General features: G+C 42.6%; 4 non-coding genes across 4 annotated transcripts; 1 reads left to right on the forward strand and 3 right to left on the reverse strand.

Moving 5' to 3' along the window:
* The first annotated feature begins 4,322 nt into the window (after positions 1-4,322).
* trnan-guu (transfer RNA asparagine (anticodon GUU)) lies at positions 4,323-4,396 on the forward strand. The gene has a single exon. It is a non-coding gene; the product is annotated as a tRNA-Asn (tRNA).
* Positions 4,397-5,671: 1,275 nt separating this feature from the next.
* trnaq-uug (transfer RNA glutamine (anticodon UUG)) lies at positions 5,672-5,743 on the reverse strand. Its single transcript has one exon. It is a non-coding gene; the product is annotated as a tRNA-Gln (tRNA).
* A 2,573-nt stretch (positions 5,744-8,316) lies between these two features.
* trnaq-uug (transfer RNA glutamine (anticodon UUG)) lies at positions 8,317-8,388 on the reverse strand. The gene has a single exon. It is a non-coding gene; the product is annotated as a tRNA-Gln (tRNA).
* Positions 8,389-10,963: 2,575 nt separating this feature from the next.
* On the reverse strand, positions 10,964-11,035 carry trnaq-uug (transfer RNA glutamine (anticodon UUG)). Its single transcript has one exon. It is a non-coding gene; the product is annotated as a tRNA-Gln (tRNA).
* Positions 11,036-11,489: the final 454 nt, after the last annotated feature.

An 11,489-nucleotide genomic window follows, 5' to 3' on the forward strand; every position in this document is an offset into this window, starting at 1 on the left:
CAAAATAAATGATTGAAGTTCTACAATGGATTAATTAATGATGTTTAAATCAATGAATCTTTTTTTCACATGAGATGCATGTAACTCTTTCTTATAAGGTTTTAATTTTGGTGGAAGTGCAATTTCCCTGGCCGGAAATCGACCCAGGGCCGCGGTGGTGAGAGCGCCGAATCCTAATCACTGGTCCACCAGGGAACGCTGCATTGCTGCATCGCTGCATCGTAATGCTTGGTGTCATTATTGTCCTTTTCAATCCACTTGTTTCACACCGAAACACATCGTAACCTTGATCTGAATTTAACTTCACGTGATTCTTTGAAGTCACCTTTAAATGATTGGGTAAAACCACTCCTCATACCACCGAAAAACAGCTTCGATTCCAGGTCAGGGCGGTAACTTCTGTAACAGCTTTTTCAATTCAAAACCTTATAAAATTGACGACATGCAGCTAATATGAAAAAATAAGAATTAATTTAATCACCGTTAAATAAGCGATAACCTTTTTCAGGATGAAATAAATAATAATATAGTTACTGAGGGACAGTGGTATCTTTAATCATTCATTTTCTCTTTACATGTGATGAATTTTTATCCCTATCTCATTTACATGCTGTATGAGAAATTGTAAGTTTTTATGACTCAGTTGCAAAACCATTGATTGTGTGTGTGTCTATTCTTGATAGGAGGAGCACTTGAGACCGAAGTTCCAGTTCTATATATGTTTCAATAGAATCAATTTTCACCAGTTCCTTTAAACCCAATTACATAATTTATTTTGAGTGGGCTGGATGGAGGAACATGATCCATGTAAAAAATTGTTATCGTTTTATTTGTGCTGAATGCTCATAAAAGTATTGGAGTGGGAACTCACTGGATAACAGCAAAGCTTGCAATGTTTGCGGAATATATTCGTGCAGCCAAAATGCACGATGACAACCCGGAACTGTGCGGCACCGAATCCTCGGGGAAAAACATTAAAAGGCTTCGCCCGGAGATGGGTTTGGATTACCCACCTTTCAGTTACCAGCCGAATGCGCTAAACCATTGCACCACAGATACACACTGCAAGACATGCAAAACCAGGGTGTCAGTCAGTTAAAGCTTCAGATTGCTCCGACCGGGATGGAACTTATCCACTCTCAGTTGTACTTTTCCCAAGTAAATGATGGGACATTCATTGTGGATGTGTGGAAGCAGTCTGGTCCCGCACACTGCAGACACTTCCATGTCACCACCAACCAGCTCTCCCACAATCGGTGTGATCTACTTTCCAGCCTTCCGGTGCCTTGTCTGTGACGAAGTATGTTTCAAAAGTTTTGCCATAGTTGGTTCCATGGTGTAATGGTGAGCCCTCTTGATTTTAAATCTAGCGATCTGAGTTTAAATCTCGGTGAAACCTAAATTCTTGTTGTCCCAGCTGCTGGAAATTTGGGACAAACAAGTGAAAGACACCTGGTGCTGGTGAACAGTTTTGTTGCCTTTGTCATTGATGCTTGATCTACAGTCCAGTTGTCAAATTGTTTGCTCAACCGTCAGTTATCTGCTACAAATCAGCGGAGGACAAATCACTTTGTTGTCTAATGCTGCCTTTGCCTGCACAATGTGTGCTGAGATTATCTGTGCAATATGCATGCCGCAGGATGAATAAAAGCAATGCTTTTTGAAATGCAGGCACTGCATGTTTTGCACTCGACAAAACGTTGCATTTTGTTTTCATTCATTTTACATTAATGCATTGCAATGCCAACGCACTTTTTACGTGGCAAGATCGATAATTAGCAGAGCAGAATGAAAAGATCGCAAAGATTCTGTTTAAAGAATGGACTCAGTCGAGAATATTTTGTGGATTTTATTTTTCTGAGGCTATTTTCCCTGTGCTGAGGACACCCTGCGCAGATATGTGAAAAAGCTGGTTTTGTTAAAACTCCAGAGAACGCATGGAAGTTAGCTGGGGCAAAAGACCTGTCAGTCATCCATTGACAAAAGAGCTGTCGGCCAGGAAGGGGGGCCACTGACAAAGCCACTCTAATTTGTAAAAGCACTTCTCACTTCCATCTCAGAAGGTTACACAGAATAATGAACCCACCAGCCTGGCCAGCCAAGGAGGAGCTGGGTCTTTCCCAACACAAAGGCTCAGAGAGATGCCCAGACTAAGGGCCATCAGCCCAATGCATGGGTGGGATGGCCCATCACTGACTAAGTACCCGTGCTTAGAAACAAAGGGGTTTTAAAGATTGGCGGGAAAGATAGGGGTAGCAAGACTCCCAGAAAGACAGGGTCCTTTCCACTTTATTTTTAGCTTGGAGCTTGGTGCGAAGCTTGGAGCTTGCAGCTGGCAGCTTGTGTCTAGAGAGAGCCCCCTCTCCCTCTCGCTCTCGCTCCACCGATCGATGTACCAGAGGAAGGGGCCGCAGTACTGCAGAAAAAGCCACCGAGACTGAAGACCAGGCAGTGACTTCCCACAGCTAAGCTGAGCAAGGAAACGGGCTGCGTGTGGTGGTGAACATGGTCGCGAGTGTCCCAAGCCAGTAACCAGATATCCCAGGCCAGCTGGGTAAGGGCTCAGGGTTTTCTCAGAAGTGAAGCTTTTCAGGGCTATTCTGGGGAGGGTAATTCATTGGTAGGGGTGGGGTTAGAATCCACCAGGGAATTACTGCGTGTTACTAGGTTCATTTCTGTACTGTATGTATATTGTTTGTAACCTGGATTTAATTCTCCACAGAGACAGTGATTTAGTTTAGCAGTGCATGTTTTAGCCATTGTATGTTAGACCAAATAAATATACTACGATTTATCACCGAAGCATCCCTTTCCGTGACTCATTTAATTTACACTCTGAATAATAATTCCCGGATCTAGAACTTTCGTAAGGTGGGGGCGATTCAAACCTTCCGTCTGGCAATTGGGCGAGGATCACAAACACTTACAATATTTACGAAAGGATATACTTGCTTTGGAGGCAGTTCAGAGAAGGTTCACTGGGTTGACTCCTGAGATGAGGGGTTGACTTATGAGAAAAGGTTGAGTAGGTTGGGCCTCTACTCATTGGAATGAAGAAGAATGAGAGGTGATCTTATCAAAACGTATAAGGGAATGAGGGAGCTTGATAAGGTGGATGCAGAGAGGATGTTTCCACTGATAGGGGAGACTAGAACTTGGGGACATAATCTCAGAATAAGGGGCCTCCCATTTAAATCTGTGATGAAAGGAATTTCTTCTCTCAGAGGGTGGTAAATCTGTCGAACTCACTGCCTCAGAGAGCTGAGAAAGCCACGACATTTGATAAATTTAAGACAGAGATAGCTTCTTAACTGATAAGGGAATAAGGCTTATGGGGAACGGGCAGGGATGTGTACTTGAGTCCATGAGCGGATCAGCCATGACCATATTAAATGGCGGAGCAGGCTCGAGGGGCCATATGGCCTACTCCTGCTCCTAGTTCTTAAGTTCTTATGTTCTTAATAGCGACACACAAAAAAATGCTTTGATCATGATTACAGCTTATCTTCACGTTTGTCAAACAGTTGGCTCATTGGTCTCGGGCTGTGATTTCCCTTCGGAGTTGTTCATTGAAATTTACAAGGGGTCCCAGAGGAGCCCTGATATTGCTCGCATATTTTGAAATTGCATCGAACTTTTGCAAAGAAGGACTTGCATATCTGCAGCGCCTTTCAGGAACTCATGATGCCCCAAAGCGCTTTACAGCCATTGAGTTATGTTTGAAGTGTTGTAGTTTGGGGAAAGATGTGCCCAGATCACCAAATATGAACCTCAACTCTTTGCAAAGAGTTTGGTGCAAACAATCAGGCGTCTCAGGGACTTGGACTTTCTTTGAATAAGTTTTGCTTGTACCTGCATTCAAGCTTGAAACAGCAACTGGGCTTCCATCTCACGGGAGGTTTGGGGTTGATGTGCGTCGCTTTCAATCTATGAAATTTCACCAAGCAAAGAAACGGTGAATCCAACTGTCCCTGTAAGCATTTAGTTCCCATTTAATCACAGGAATATCCTCAGCCAGGAGCTGAAAAGGAATTAAAACTTAATACCGGCTTCGGGACAATCAGAATACTTTGTCACAGACAAGGCACCGGAAGGCTGGAAGGTAGATCACACCGGTTGTGGGAGAGCTGGTTGGTGGTGACATGGAAGTATCTGCAGTGTGCGGAACCAGACTGCTTCCACACATCCACAATGAATGTCCCTTCATTTATTTGGGAAAAGTACAACTGAGAGTGGACAAGTTCCATACCGGTCAGAGCAATCTGAAGCATTAACTGACTGACACCCTGGTTGTGGATGTGTTGCACCTTATACTTCCATCAGTCTCTGTGGCGCAATGGGTTAGTGCTTTTGGCTGTTAACCAAAAGGTTGGTGGTTCAAGCCCACCCAGGTACAAAGTGTTTAACTGTTTTTCCCGGAGTATTCGGTGCCGCACAGTCCCAGGTTGTCATTGTGCGTTTTGGCTGCACGACTATATTCCGCAAATGTTGCCAGCAGTGCTATTATCCAGTTTGTTCCCATTCCAATATTTTATGAGCATTCAGTTCAAGTAAAACGATAACAATTTTTTACATGGATCATGTTCCTCCATCCAGCCCACTAGAAATAAATTATGTGATTGTGTTTAAAGAAACTGGTGGAAATTGATTCTATTGATACATATATGGGGCCCAAGTTTCCACATGATTTGCGCCTGATTTGTAGGAGCAACTGGTGGAGAACAGACTATCTTAGAAATCGCAATTCTCCACATTATATTTTCTGCAGTTCTAGTCAGGTAGAACAGTTCCACTTTGGAACAGAATTTTTTCTTCAAAAGGGGGCATGTCCGGCCACTGACGCCTGATTTCAAAGTTTCCACAGTGAAAACGTCCTCCAAACTAAGTTATAATGTAGCAAGTGAAGATTTTTGTCGAACTGAAAAAACCTGTTCTCCACATTAAAAAATCAGGCGCAGATTACAAATTAGGCGAACATGCGCAAGAACATAAGAACATAAGGAATAGGAGCAGGAGTCGGCCATACGCCCCTCGAGCCTGTTCCATCATTTAATACGATCATGGCCGATCCGATCATGGACTCGGGTCAACTTCCCTGCCCGCTCCTCAAAGCACAGGACAAATGATTGAAGTATCGACAGTCCCTCAGTTAGCATTTCTTTTATTGTGCAAAAGAAGTTGAGGGGTTAATTTCCCTTGAAAGCAACACAAAAGCAATTTACAAAGATGCCGTCGAGGCTATGGGTTCTCAAGTGCCTGTTTTTGTTTCACACTGTTCATCACAGCTTGTACTTCAGTCTTGACAGGTAAAAAGTGCATTGGCATTGCAATGCATTAATGTAAATGCTTGGCATGAAAAGAAAATGCAAATTTGTTCGAGTACAAAACATGCAGTGCCTGCATTTCAAAAAGCGTTGCTTTTATTCATCCTGCTGAAAGCATATTGCACAGATAATCTCAGCACACATTGTGCAGGTAAAGGCAGCATTAGATAAAAAAACTGGTTTCTCCTCCGCTGATTTGTAACAGGTAACTGATGGTTGAACACACGATTTGACAACTCGACTCGCAGATCAAGCATCACTGACAAAGGCAACACAACTGCCCCCCAACACCAGGTGTCTTTCACTTGTTTGTCCCAAATTTCCAGCCACTGGGACAACAAGAATTGAGGTTCCACTGAGAATTGAACTCAGATCACTGGATTCAAAGTCAAGAGTGCTCACCATTACACCATGGAACCAACCACACAAAAAACTTTGAAACAGTTCTCAAAAACAAAAAAATCATCTCCAACATTGCACTTTGGCTCGGCCTTTTCTCATGTTTCATGTCAGTTTCCCTTCTTTGCACTCTGCTAATTATCGACGCAGAGCAATTCACACAGATGCCGTCGAGTAGCAGTTTCTGTTTCACACTGTTCATCACAGCTTGTACTTCAGTCTTGCCAGGTAAAAAGTGCGTTGGCATTGCAATGTATTAATGTAAAATGCTTGGCATGAAAAGAAAATGCAACGTTTTGTCGAGTGCAAAGGTTCACCAGACTGATTCGCGTGATGGCAGGACCGACATATGAGGAGAGACTGGATCGACTGTGCCTTTATTCACTGGAGTTTAGAAGAATGAGAGGGGATCTCATAGAAACATATAAAATTTTGATGGGACTGGACAGGTTAGATGCAGGAAGAATGTTCTCAATATTGGGGAAGTCCAGAACCATGGAACACAGTCTCGGAATAATGGGTAAGCCATTTAGGACCGAGATGAGGAGAACCTTCTTCACTCAGAAAGTTGTTAACCTGTGCAATTCACTACTGCAGAAAGTTTTTGATAACAGTTCATTGGATATATTCAAGAGGGAGTTAGATGTGGCCCTGACGGCTAAAGGGATCAAGAGGTAAGGAGACAAAGCAGGAATTGGGTACTGAGGTGAATGATCAGCCATGATCTAATTGTGTGATGGTGCAGGCTCGAAGGGCTGAATGGCCTACTCCTGCAAGTATTTTCTATGTTTCGATGTTTCTATGAAGTGCCTGCATTTCAAAAAGCGTTGCTTTTATTCATCCTGCGGAATGCATATTGCACAGATAATCTCAGCACACATTGTGCAGGCAAAGGCAGCATTCGACAACAAACTGATTTCTCCTCCGCTGATTTGTAAAAGGTAACTGATTGTTGAGCAGACGATTTGACAACTGGACTTGTGGATCAAGCATCAATGACAAAGGCAACAAAACTTCCCTCCAGCACCAGGTATCTTTCACTTGTTTGTCCCTAAATTTCAGCAGTTGGGACAACAAGCATTAAGGGTCTACTGAGATTTGAACTCAGATAATTGGATTTAAAGTCCAGAGTGCTCACCATTACACCATGGAACCAACTACACCAAAATCTTTGAAACATTTCTCATAAACAGCAAAATCATCTCCAACATTACACTTTGGTTCGGCCTTTTTTTATCTCTCGTGGCAGTGCCTGTATTTCAAAAAGCGTTATTTTTGTTCATCTTGCTGAATACATATTGCACAGATAATCTCAGCACACATTGTGCAGGTAAAGGCAGTATTATAGACAATAAACTGATTTCTCCTCCGCTGATTTGTAACAGGTAACTGATGGTTAGCAACATAGAAACATAGAAAAAAACAGGTGCAGGTTGAGGCCATTCGGCCCTTCGAGCCTTCCCCGCCATTCTATAAGATCATGGCTGACCATTCCTTCAGTACCCCCATCCTGCTTTCTCTCCATACCCCTTGATCCCCTTAACCGTAAGAGCCATATCTAACTCCCTCTTGAATATATCCAATGAACTAGCATCAACAACTTCTGCGGCAGGAAATTCCACAGGTTAAGAACTCTCTGAGTGAAGAAGTTTCTCCTCATCTTGGTCCTAAATGGCCTACCCCTTATCCTAAGACTATAACCCCTGGTTCTGGACTTCCCCAACATCGGGAACATTCTTCCTGTATCTAACCTGTCCAGTCCCGTCAGAATCTTATACGTTTCTATGAGATCCCCTCTCATCCTTCTAAACTCCAGTGAATGAACACACGATTTGGCAACGAGACTTGTCAATCAAGCATCAATGACAAAGGCAACACAACTGCCCACCAGGTGTCTTTCATCTGTTTGTCCCAAATTTTCAGATGCTGGGACAACAAGCATTCAGGTTCCCCCAAGATTTGAACACAGATCGCTGAATTCAGAGTCCTTACCATTACACCATGGAACCAACAATGCAAAAATTATTTGAAACATTTCTCAAAAACAATAAAATCATCTCCAACATTACACTTTGGCTCAGACTTTTCTCTTCCATAGCGTTCCCCTCTTTACGTTCTGCTAATTATCGATGCAGACCAATTCACACAGATGCCGTCGAGGCTTTGGGTTCTCAAGTGCCTGTTTTTGTTTCACACTGTTCATCACAGCTTGTACTTCAGTCTTGACAGGTAAAAAGTGCATTGGCATTGCAATGCATTAATGTAAATGCTTGGCATAAAAAGAAAATGCAAATTTTTTCGAGTACAAAATATGCAGTGCCTGCATTTCAAAAAGCGTTGCTTTTATTCATCCTGCTGAAAGCATATTGCACAGATAATCTCAGCACACATTGTGCAGGTAAAGGCAGCATTAGATAAAAAAAAGGTTTCTCCTCCGCTGATTTGTAACAGGTAACTGATGGTTGAACACACGATTTGACAACTAGACTCGCAGATCAAGCATCACTGACAAAGGCAACACAACTGCCCACCAACACCAGGTGTCTTTCACTTGTTTGTCCCAAATTTTCAGCCACTGGGACAACAAGAATTGAGGTTCCACTGAGATTTGAACTCAGATCACTGGATTCAAAGTCCAGAGTGCTCACCATTACACCATGGAACCAACCACACAAAAATCTTTGAAACAGTTCTCAAAAATAAAAAAATCATCTCCAACATTGCACTTTGGCTCGGCCTTTTCTCATGTTTCATGTCAGTTTCCCTTCTTTGCACTCTGCTAATTATCGACGCAGAGCAATTCACACAGATGCCGTCGAGTAGCTGTTTCTGTTTCACACTGTTCATCACAGCTTGTACTTCATTCTTGCCAGGTAAAAAGTGCGTTGGCATTGCAATGCATTAATGTAAAATGTTTGGCATGAAAAGAAAATGCAACGTTTTGTCGAGTGCAAAGTTTCACCAGACTGATTCGCGTGATGTCAGGACCGACATATGAGGAGAGACTGGATCGACTGTGCCTTTATTCACTGGAGTTTAGAAGAATGAGAGGGGATCTCATAGAAACATATAAAATTTTGATGGGACTGGACAGGTTAGATGCAGGAAGAATGTTCCCAATATTGGGGAAGTCCAGAACCATGGAACACAGTCTCGGAATAATGGGTAAGCCATTTAGGACCGAGATGAGGAGAACCTTCTTCACTCAGAAAGTTGTTAACCTGTGCAATTCACTACTGCAGAGAGTTTTTGATAACAGTTCATTGGATATATTCAAGAGGGAGTTAGATGTGGCCCTGACGGCTAAAGGGATCAAGAGGTATGGAGACAAAGCAGGAGTTGGGTACTGAGGTGAATGATCAGCCATGATCTTATTGTGTGATGGTTCAGGCTCGAAGGGCTGAATGGCCTACTCCTGCAAGTATTTTCTATGTTTCGATGTTTCTATGAAGTGCCTGCATTTCAAAAAGCGTTGCTTTTATTCATCCTGCGGAATGCATATTGCACAGATAATCTCAGCACACATTGTGCAGGCAAAGGCAGCATTAGACAACAAACTGATTTCTCCTCCGCTGATTTGTAAAAGGTAACTGATTGTTGAGCAGACGATTTGACAACTAGACTTATGGATCAAGCATCAATGACAAAGGCAACAAAACTTCCCTCCAGCACCAGGTATCTTTCACTTGTTTGTCCCTAAATTTCAGCAGTTGGGACAACAAGCATTCAGGTTCTACTGAGATTTGAACTCAGATAATTGGACTTAAAGTTCAGAGTGCTCACCATTACACCATGTAACCAACTACACCAAAATATTTGAAACATTTCTCAAAAACAGCAAAATCATCTCCAACATTACACTTTGGTTCGGCCTTTTTTTTATCTCTCGTGGCAGTGCCTGTATTTCAAAAAGCGTTATTTTTGTTCATCTTGCTGAATACATATTGCACAGATAATCTCAGCACACATTGTGCAGGTAAAGGCAGTATTATAGACAATAAACTGATTTCTCCTCCGCTGATTTGTAACAGGTAACTGATGGTTAGCAACATAGAAACATAGAAAAAAACAGGTGCAGGATTAGGCCATTCGGCCCTTCGAGCCTTCCCCGCCATTCTATAAGATCATGGCTGACCATTCCTTCAGTACCTCCATCCTGCTTTCTCTCCATACCCCTTGATCCCCTTAACCGTAAGAGCCATATCTAGCTCCCTCTTGAATATATCCAATGAACTAGCATCAACAACTTCTGCGGCAGGAAATTCCACAGGTTAAGAACTCTCTGAGTGAAGAAGTTTCTCCTCATCTTGGTCCTAAATGGCCTACCCCTTATCCTAAGACTATAACCCCTGGTTCTGGACTTCCCCAACATCGGGAACATTCTTCCTGTATCTAACCTGTCCAGTCCCGTCAGAATATTATACGTTTCTATGAGATCCCCTCTCATCCTTCTAAACTCCAGTGAATGAACACACGATTTGGCAACGAGACTTGTCGATCAGGCATCAATGACAAAGGCAACACAACTGCCCACCAGGTGTCTTTCATCTGTTTGTCCCAAAGTTTCAGCAGCTGGGACAACAAGCATTCAGATTCCCCCAAGATTTGAACTCAGATCGCTGAATTCAGAGTCCTTACCATTACACCATGGAACCAACAATGCAAAAATTATTTGAAGCATTTCTCAAAAACAATAAAATCATCTCCAACATTACACTTTGGCTCAGACTTTTCTCTTCCATAGCGTTCCCCTCTTTACGTTCTGCTAATTATCGATGCAGACCAATTCACACAGATGCCGTCGAGGCTTTGGGTTCTCAAGTGCCTGTTTTTGTTTCACACTGTTCATCACAGCTTGTACTTCAGTCTTGACAGGTAAAAAGTGCATTGGCATTGCAATGCATTAATGTAAATGCTTGGCATGAAAAGAAAATGCAAATTTTTTCGAGTACAAAACATGCAGTGCCTGCATTTCAAAAAGCGTTGCTTTTATTCATCCTGCTGAAAGCATATTGCACAGATAATCTCAGCACACATTGTGCAGGTAAAGGCAGCATTAGATAAAAAAACTGGTTTCTCCTCCGCTGATTTGTAACAGGTAACTGATGGTTGAACACACGATTTGACAACGAGACTCGCAGATCAAGCATCACTGACAAAGGCAACACAACTGCCCCCCAACACCAGGTGTCTTTCACTTGTTTGTCCCAAATTTTCAGCCACTGGGACAACAAGAATTGAGGTTCCACTGAGATTTGAACTCAGATCACTGGATTCAAAGTCCAGAGTGCTCACCATTACACCATGGAACCAACCACACAAAAATCTTAGAAACAGTTCTCAAAAACAAAAAAATCATCTCCAACATTGCACTTTGGCTCGGCCTTTTCTCATGTTCCATGTCAGTTTCCCTTCTTTGCACTCTGCTAATTATCGACGCAGAGCAATTCACACAGATGCCGTCGAGTAGCTGTTTCTGTTTCACACTGTTCATCACAGCTTGTACTTCAGTCTTGCCAGGTAAAAAGTGCGTTGGCATTGCAATGCATTAATGTAAAATGCTTGGCATGAAAAGAAAATGCAACGTTTTGTCGAGTGCAAAGGTTCACCAGACTGATTCGCGTGATGGCAGGACCGACATATGAGGAGAGACTGGATCGACTGTGCCTTTATTCATTGGAGTTTAGAAGAATGAGTGGGGATCTCATAGAAACATATAAATTTTTGATGGGACTGGACAGGTTAGATGCAGGAGGAATGTTCCCA

This window comes from Pristiophorus japonicus, unplaced genomic scaffold (genome assembly GCF_044704955.1).
Source record: "Pristiophorus japonicus isolate sPriJap1 unplaced genomic scaffold, sPriJap1.hap1 HAP1_SCAFFOLD_130, whole genome shotgun sequence".
In the NCBI taxonomy this organism is placed as follows: domain Eukaryota; kingdom Metazoa; phylum Chordata; class Chondrichthyes; family Pristiophoridae; genus Pristiophorus; species Pristiophorus japonicus.